The 8,222-nt window shown below is 37.2% G+C and overlaps 1 non-coding gene across 1 annotated transcript; it reads left to right on the plus strand.

Annotated features, from left to right (window-relative positions):
* The first annotated feature begins 7,732 nt into the window (after nt 1-7,732).
* On the plus strand, nt 7,733-7,838 carry LOC123325612. The gene has a single exon (XR_006540546.1). It is a non-coding gene; the product is annotated as a U6 spliceosomal RNA (small nuclear RNA).
* The last annotated feature ends 384 nt before the right edge of the window (nt 7,839-8,222 follow it).

An 8,222-nucleotide genomic window follows, 5' to 3' on the forward strand; every position in this document is an offset into this window, starting at 1 on the left:
ATAAATAAATAAAATCTTTAAAAAGAATCTTGTGGTTCACTAATTATTTTTACAGACACATATATAAACAGATGTATATATTATTTTAATTATAATTATTAATTATATAATATGATTGATTATATACATATGTGCACATGTATATGTATGCATATATGTATAATGTATGTATTTACACAGCTATAACCATGTTGATTAACTTTTATCTTCAAAAGTAGAGTAAAACTTTCTTATAAATTTGTAGAGCTATACTGTGGATCCATTTGAAGGAACGTTATCTTGTTGAGATCTAACCCTCTCACGAATATAAGGATTGTAATTTTTCTTAACATTGACTATGAAAAGTTCTAGCAGCATCTTCTCGATGTTCTTTCTCCTTTTCATTGTTTATCTGATAAGGGACTAGAGAAGGTGTTAAAATAAGTAGGATGGCACTGCAGGGGCCCAAGTGAGTCCCTGCCAAGGGACTCTGATCTGGACCACTCCCACCATTATACCAGGAACACATGTTTCCAAACAAATGTTCTAATGTAACAACTCATATCCTGGAACTAGTCTCTGCTTACTACTCCAAGAATTGTATTCTCTCATTTATTCTTTTTACTCAAGATCTTTGTAGTGTTTTCTTGGCCAGGAAAAGAGTCATTGTATTCTGTAGAGCTAGTGTTTGATGGCCTAGTGCTAAGAGTTTTGGAAATTTTCTCCTTATGGAAATGGTGCTTTTAATTTTAAAATATATTGGTGGAAATATAGTCAATAATATTGTATTAACTCTTATATTTTTTTAGAGGAGGGTAGGGGCAGAGGGAGAGAGAGAACCTTAAGCAGGCTCCATACCCAACACGGAACCGGAGGCGGGCTCAATCTCACAACCCTGAGATCATGACCTGAGCTGAAATCAAGAGTTGGACGCTTAACTGACTGAGCCACCCAGGCGCCCCTGTAGTAACTTTGTAAGATTACAGATGGTAATTAGACTTATTGTGGTAACGATTTCACGATGTTCAACAAATGTTGAATCACTATGTTGTATACCTGGAACTAATTTAATATTATACGTTAGTTATACCTCAATAAATTAAAAAAAAATGCATTGGCATGTCATTGTTAAACCTGCATTGTATCTTTCAAAAACTGATAGCTGGACAGTGGTGAAAGCCATGCAGCCAGCCCCTCCAAAAATATCCTGTTGCCTGTCATCACCAGCACCTTGTTCTTTAGCAACATGGTCTGGCAACGTGAGACTTTGCCTTTTACACTAGAGTGGGACATCAGTTCTCATTTGGCTAAGCCACTTCTCCCAAGTACCAAGTCTAATAAAGGTACGCAACAACTAAATTCAGACTTGACTCCTTTCATCTCCTCTTGCCTGGAACAATAGTGTGATTAATCTAACATTGCTTTGGATGTTATTTCTTTATCAGTGAATTAAAAGACATTATAATTAAAAAAAAACCAGTAAGTGATAGTTGTTTATTATTCTGGATTTTGTGAGTTAAATCTCTGTTAATTTGCAACATCTGTGCCAGGTATTAGAACCCATGTTTTATTTATTTATTTATTTATTTATTTATTTATTTATTTATTTATTTATTAAAGATTTTTTAAATTTATTTATTTGAGAGAGAGAGAATGAGAGACAGAGAGCATGAGAGGGAAGAGGGCAGAGGGAGAAGCAGACCCCCTGCTGAGCAGGGAGCCCGATGTGGGACTCGATCCCGGGACTCCAGGATCATGACCTGAGCCAAAGGCAGTCGCTTAACCAACTGAGCCACCCAGGCACCCGTTTTATTTATTTTTTTAAAGACGTATTTATTTATTTGACAGAGTGTACAAGCAGGGGGAGCAGGAGAGGGAGAAGCAGGCTCCCCGCTGAGCAGGGAGCTTGAAGCAGGGCTCGATCCCAGGACCCTGGGATCATGACCTGAGCCAAAGGTAGACACTTAACCAACTGAGCCACCCAGGTAACCCAGAACCCACATTTTAAATGTCTATTCCTAAAGTATGACCAAATAGTCAAATAGATTTCTGATGTAAATGAAACAAAATTAACATATACAAAATATAAATATATTTATGTAGTGTATTTTGAATATGCTAGACTATAATACACATTAGTAATGTTAAATATATAAATATGTTAATGAACCCATATTTCTTCATTTGTTCTGGACATAACCCTTGGCATTAGATGGTAAGCATTTTGCTATAAGACTTACTTAACTGGTTAGACAAGTTATTTTGGCAGCAATTATGTATTTGTAAATGGCCTCCAAGTAAATTTTATGAGAATAAAAAGAAAGACCTTTCTAATACCAGTACTTACATTTAAATAAAATTATTGCTCAGCAATAGTCTTAATTAAAGAGTTATCTGGGGAACATTAAAAACACTGCTCCTCAAACTCTCCTAGAGATTCTAGTTCAGATGATTGGGATGGGCTTGGGCAGTAGTATTTTTAAAAACTCCCCAGTGCATTCCATTGTGCAGCCAGGATTGATAATAAAAGACTGAGCATGATTAATAAGCAATTGAAGTTCAGATGGAAACCTCTGCCTTTGCCCCATTCCTGTGCCCTCCACCCTGGCCAAGATAATAAATGAAAAGTATATCATATCCCAGGGGAATGACAGAAATTAGTGCCATTCTTAAGGACCTAAAGTCAGGATGCCCAATAGAATTCCCTGTAATGAGGGTAATGTTCTATATCTACCCTGTCAAATAGAGTACCCACTAGCCATGTGTGGCTATTAAGCACTTGACACGTGGCTAGTGCAAAAACTGAATATAAAATTTTTTTAGTTCTAGTTTCAATTTAGTCACATGTGTTTAGTGGTTACTGTACTAGACAGTATAGATCAAAAGGATGCAGAAGTGAGACCTCTGTCATGGTTCCATTTAATCTCCTCTAGAAAATTGTTCCTGATGTCTCTGGTCAGAAGTAATCTTGTTCCTATCTGTGTGTTTCCTATTGCTGCTGTAACAAATCACCCCAAACTTAGTGGCTTAAAAACACAAAGTGGCTTAAACGAACACAAATTAAATTTTGGAGGTCTCAAGTTTCTGGAACTCAGGAGTCCAAAATGGGTCTTAAAAGGCTAAAGCCAAAGTGGTTCGCAAGGCTGTATTCCTTCTGGAGGCTCTAGGAATGAATCTGTTTCCTTGCCGTTGCCAGCTTCCAGAAGTCACCTACATTCCTTGGCTTGTGGTTCCTTCCATCTCAAAGCCAGCAGCATAGCATCTTCAAATCTCTGCCTCTGACATTCCTGTATCACTCTTTCACTTATAATGACCTTTTTTTTATCGCAGCAGGTTAACTTGGATAATCCAGATACTCTCCTCATCCCCAAATCCTTAATTTAATCTCACCTTCAAATTACCTTTTGTCATGTAAGGTAACGTATTCAGAGGTTCTGGGAATTAAGATGTGAGCATTTGGGGGGAGCCATTATTCAGCCCCCTCTACTGTGGTACTTACTCTGCCTTGTCTTATAGTTTCCCATGTGCTTTTCTATGAGCAGAAAATGAGTCTTAGTAATTTTAATCCCTAGGTTAAAACTGTGGCTTTCACACTATATGTGTTCAAAATATATTTGTTGGAATGAGTTGATTAAGGTTAAAAAAGAAAAGAGAGTATTTGATAGGTGCTGGCTGAGTGAATAAAGAATTAAGGGGGGTCTTAATGCAGCAAATTAATTTTGAGCATCTGCATGAATTGAACATTCACCAATCTATCAACCCATGGAATAGATTTTGGAGCAGTACTTATCAATCACCAGTCAACTGAAGACTGAACGGTTGTACCCTGATCTGTTCATTTTAGCTCAGTGTGTTTTGGGCTATTGAGAAAGCAATGGGAAGCCAAAGGCTGTTTGCATAGTTCTTTAGGAAATAAGAACAAAAAAATGTGGAATGACGATTAATAGCTTATATCTGATAAATGTACTTCAAAACCAGAACATTTTAAGATTAATACATTATTTGATAAAGGAAGTTAGTGTATGGAAATCAATGATTACTTTATTAAGCATTTATATCTAATGAGTGAAAAATTTACTCATTTGGTTTATTTATTTATTTATTTATATTTATTTTTTAATTATGTTAATCACCATATATTACATCATTAGTTTTTGATGTAGTGTTGCATGATTCATTGTTTGCGTATAACACCCAGTGCTCCATGCAGTACGTGCCCTCTTTAATACCCATCACCAGGCTAACCCATCCTTCCACCCCCCCCCCTCCAGAACCCTCAGTTTGTTTCTTAGAGTCCATAGTCTCTCATGGTTCGTCTCCCCCTCCTATTTCCCCCCCTTCATTTTTCCTTTCCTGCTATCTTCTTCTTCTTTTTTTTTTTTTTAACATATAATGTATTATTTGTTTCAGACTGTGATTCAACAGTCTTGCACAATTCACAGTGCTCACCATAGGATATACCCTCCCCAGTGTCCATCACCCAGCCACCCCATCCCCCCCACCACTCCAGCAACCCTCAGTTTGTTTCCTGAGATTAAGAATTCCTCATATCAGTGAGGTCATATGATACATGTCTTTCTCTGATTGACTCATTTCACTCAGCATAATACCCTCCAGTTCCATCCACGTCGTTGCAAATGCCAAGATTTCATTCCTTTTGATGGCTGCATAATATTCCATTGTATATATATACCACATCCTCTTTATCCATTCCTCTGTCGATGGACATCTTGGCTCTTTCCACAGTTTGGCTATTGTGGACATTACTGCTATAAACATTGGGGTGCATGTACCCCTTTGGATCCCTACGTTTGTATCTTTGGGGTAAATACCCAGTAGTGCAATTGCTGGATCATATGGTAGCTCTATTTTCAACTTTTTGAGGAAGCTCCATATTGTTTTCCAGAGTGGCTGCACCAGCTTGCATTCCCATTAACAGTGTAGGAGGGTTCCCCTTTCTCCGCATCCCCGCCAACATCTGTCATTTCCTGACTTGTTAATTTTAGTCATTCTGACTGCTGTGAGGTGGTATCTCATTGAGGTTTTGATTTGGATTTCCCTGATGCCGAGCGATGTTGAGCACTTTTTCATGTGTCTGTTGGCCATTTGGATGTCTTCTTTGGAAAAATGTCTGTTCATGTCTTCTGCCCATTTCTTGATTGGATCATTTGTTCTTTGGGGGTTGAGCTTGATAAGTTCTTTATAGATTTTGGATACTAGCCCTTTATCTGATATGTCATTTGCAAATATCTTCTCCCATTCTGTCGGTTGTCTTTTGGTTTTGTTGACTGTTTCCTTTGCTGTGCAAAAGCTTTTTATCTTGATGAAGTCCCAATAGTTCATTTTTGCCCTTGCTTCCCTTGCCTTTGGCAATGTTTCTAGGAAAAGCTGCTGCGGCTGAGGTCGAAGAGGTTGCTGCCTGTGTTCTCCTTTAGGATTTTGACAGACTCCTGTCCACATTTAGGTCTTTCAACCATTTGGAGTCTATTTTTGTGTGTGGTGTAAGGAAATGGTCCAGTTTCATTCTTCTGCATGTGGCTGTCCAATTTTCCCAACACCATTTGTTGAAGAGACTGTCTTTTTTCCATTGGACATTCTTTCCTGCTTTGTCAAAGATGAGTTGACCATAGAGTTGAGGGTCCATTTCTGGGCTCTCTATTCTGTTCCACTGCTCTATGTGTCTGTGTCTGTTTTTGTGCCACTACCATACTATCTTGATGATGACAGCTTTGTAATAGAGCTGGAAGTCCGGAATTGTGATGCCGCCAGCTTTGCTTTTCTTTTTCAACATTCCTCTGGCTATTCGGGGTCTTTTCTGGTTCCATACAAATTTTAGGATTATTTGCTCCATTTCTTTGAAAAAAGTGGATTTTATTTTGATAGGGATTGTGTTGAATGTGTAGATTGCTCTAGGTAGCATTGACATTTTCACAATATTTGTTCTTCCAATCCATGAGCATGGAATGTTTTTCCTTTCTTTGTGTCTTCCTCGATTTCTTTCATGAGTATTTTATAGTTTTATGAGTACAGATCCTTTGCCTCTTTGGTTAGATTTATGCCTAGCTATCTTATGGTTTTGGGTGCAATTGTAAATGGGATCGACTCCTTAATTTCTCTTTCTTCTGTCTTGTTGTTGGTATATAGGAATGCCACTGATTTCTGTGCATTGATTTTATATCCTGCCACTTTACTGAATTCCTGTATGAGTTCTAGCAGTTTTGGGGTGGAGTCTTTTGGGTTTTCCCCATAAAGTATCATATCATATGCAAAGAGTGAGAGTGTGACTTCTTTGCTGATTTGGATGCCTTTAATTTCTTCTTGTGGTCTAGTTTGTTTGTTTTTTTTTTTAAAGACATTCCAGGATAAAAGATGTCCTGTTTGATTATTTATAAATTGAGCATTTAGTATAACAGAAAAATATTTTATTCTACAAAATTTAAACATATACAGAAGTAGAAAGGATCAGATAACAGAACCTATGTACCCATCACCCAGCTTAAACAACTATCATCCCAAGACCTGGAGTATTGTTTTAATCTGTACTCTATTCCTCACTCCCTATCCCCACCTCCACCCCCAATCCTGATTATTTTCAAGCAAAGTGTAGAATCGTATCATTTTATCCATAAATTTAATCATGTATAAACACATCTGGGTAGGTTTGTTAATGAATTTCCTCATATTCATGTTGGCTTCCTGCACGCTTTGGCGGCTCCATATCTGACATTTACTGTCCTTTCTTTACCTAATGTGGAATTTTGTTCTGAAGGACAAAATATAACAACTAAATATGGAAAATGCTAAGCTGGCCAGACTTGTTTAATTTTCCTATTACTTCAGTTCATATTTTAGAAAATAGCTTACAATGTGGAAGTGTATGAAATTGCAAGCAAAATTAAAACAATATTTGCATTTTTTTTTTCGAGAGAAAGAGGAGCTCTTAACCACAGGGGAAATATGAGTTAAAAACTTCCAAGCTCTACTCCTCTTATTTTAGGAACATATTAAATAATGTTAAGGTAAGACATATATAACCCAGTTGGAGAGGCGCTTAGAGAAAGTCCAGGATTAGGGGACATTCTGAGGGAATATTTTTCATATGAATAATTAGGTGAAGCCCACACTAGAACTGAGAAATAAGATATTGTTGAAGATGAAAGTCTGATCAGAAAATATTAAGCCATATAAAATATGGTTTATAAAATACAACAATATGAAATGTTTCTTTTGGGAACTAAAGTACTATCTTTCCATATATGTCTGTATACAGTGATTATAAGTGGGCTTCCTCAATATATTATATATATTAACAAAAGTACACATTGTCAGGGTTGGCTGGGCTGGAGGAGGATGATAATTTTATTATTTAAAAATCATATGTCATTAACAGCTGCCTCTATCTTTATGTATTTCTTTCTGCCATTTTTTTGGTCTTTACTAAGAACCAGAGCTAATTTATTCATTCAGTGCACCTAAGTCACAGTGCTTTCTTCATAAATATACAAGTTAAATATTTGGAGGAATACATAAAATCAATCTCTAATTTTTCAAATCCAAAATTAGCATTCTACAATTTATCAAATAGAAATTCCCTGTTATGCCCCTGTTCCAAAGCAGAAAGCTTCATAGACTCATAAAGATTTTTAGCTGAATAGAATCTATGAAATGATCTAATTCAGCTCCATGTTTGGAGCTGGAGGTCTGTGGATCAGATGAACTGTCAAAGGTCACATGACTAAAAAGTGCCAGTTCAGGACTCACTTCAGCAGCACAAATACTGAATTTGGAACTGCGCAGAAAAATTAGCATGGCCTCTGCACAAGGATGACACACAAATCTGTGAAACATTCCATGACAAAAAAAAATCTACCCCATGGCCTATGCTCACTGTCCCACAAAAAGACACCCTAAGTTTACAACCGCCCAAGACAGACACCTGGGAACAACATTTGACCCCTCCATACCTCACCCAGTTAAAAGTCCATTTCTGTTGATGCTACCAGTTAAATACATCTCCAGTCTATTTGCAGTTCTCCAAAGTTGTTGACTTGCAGTAGTTCTACTCACCATCACCTCCTTCATGAATGTGGCCACAGCCTCCCTCATTAGACTCAGCCCCTTCTAATCTGTTTGTGCTTGATGACAACCATGTGTAAGGTATTTTTTTCTTTTAGCATTCATATTGCCTCCGTAACAGAAACCGAACCTCAGGACAACCAAACAATTGGCTCACATGAACACAA

The sequence above is a fragment of the Neomonachus schauinslandi genome, chromosome 8 (assembly GCF_002201575.2).
Source record: "Neomonachus schauinslandi chromosome 8, ASM220157v2, whole genome shotgun sequence".
NCBI classification, from domain to species: Eukaryota; Metazoa; Chordata; class Mammalia; order Carnivora; family Phocidae; genus Neomonachus; species Neomonachus schauinslandi.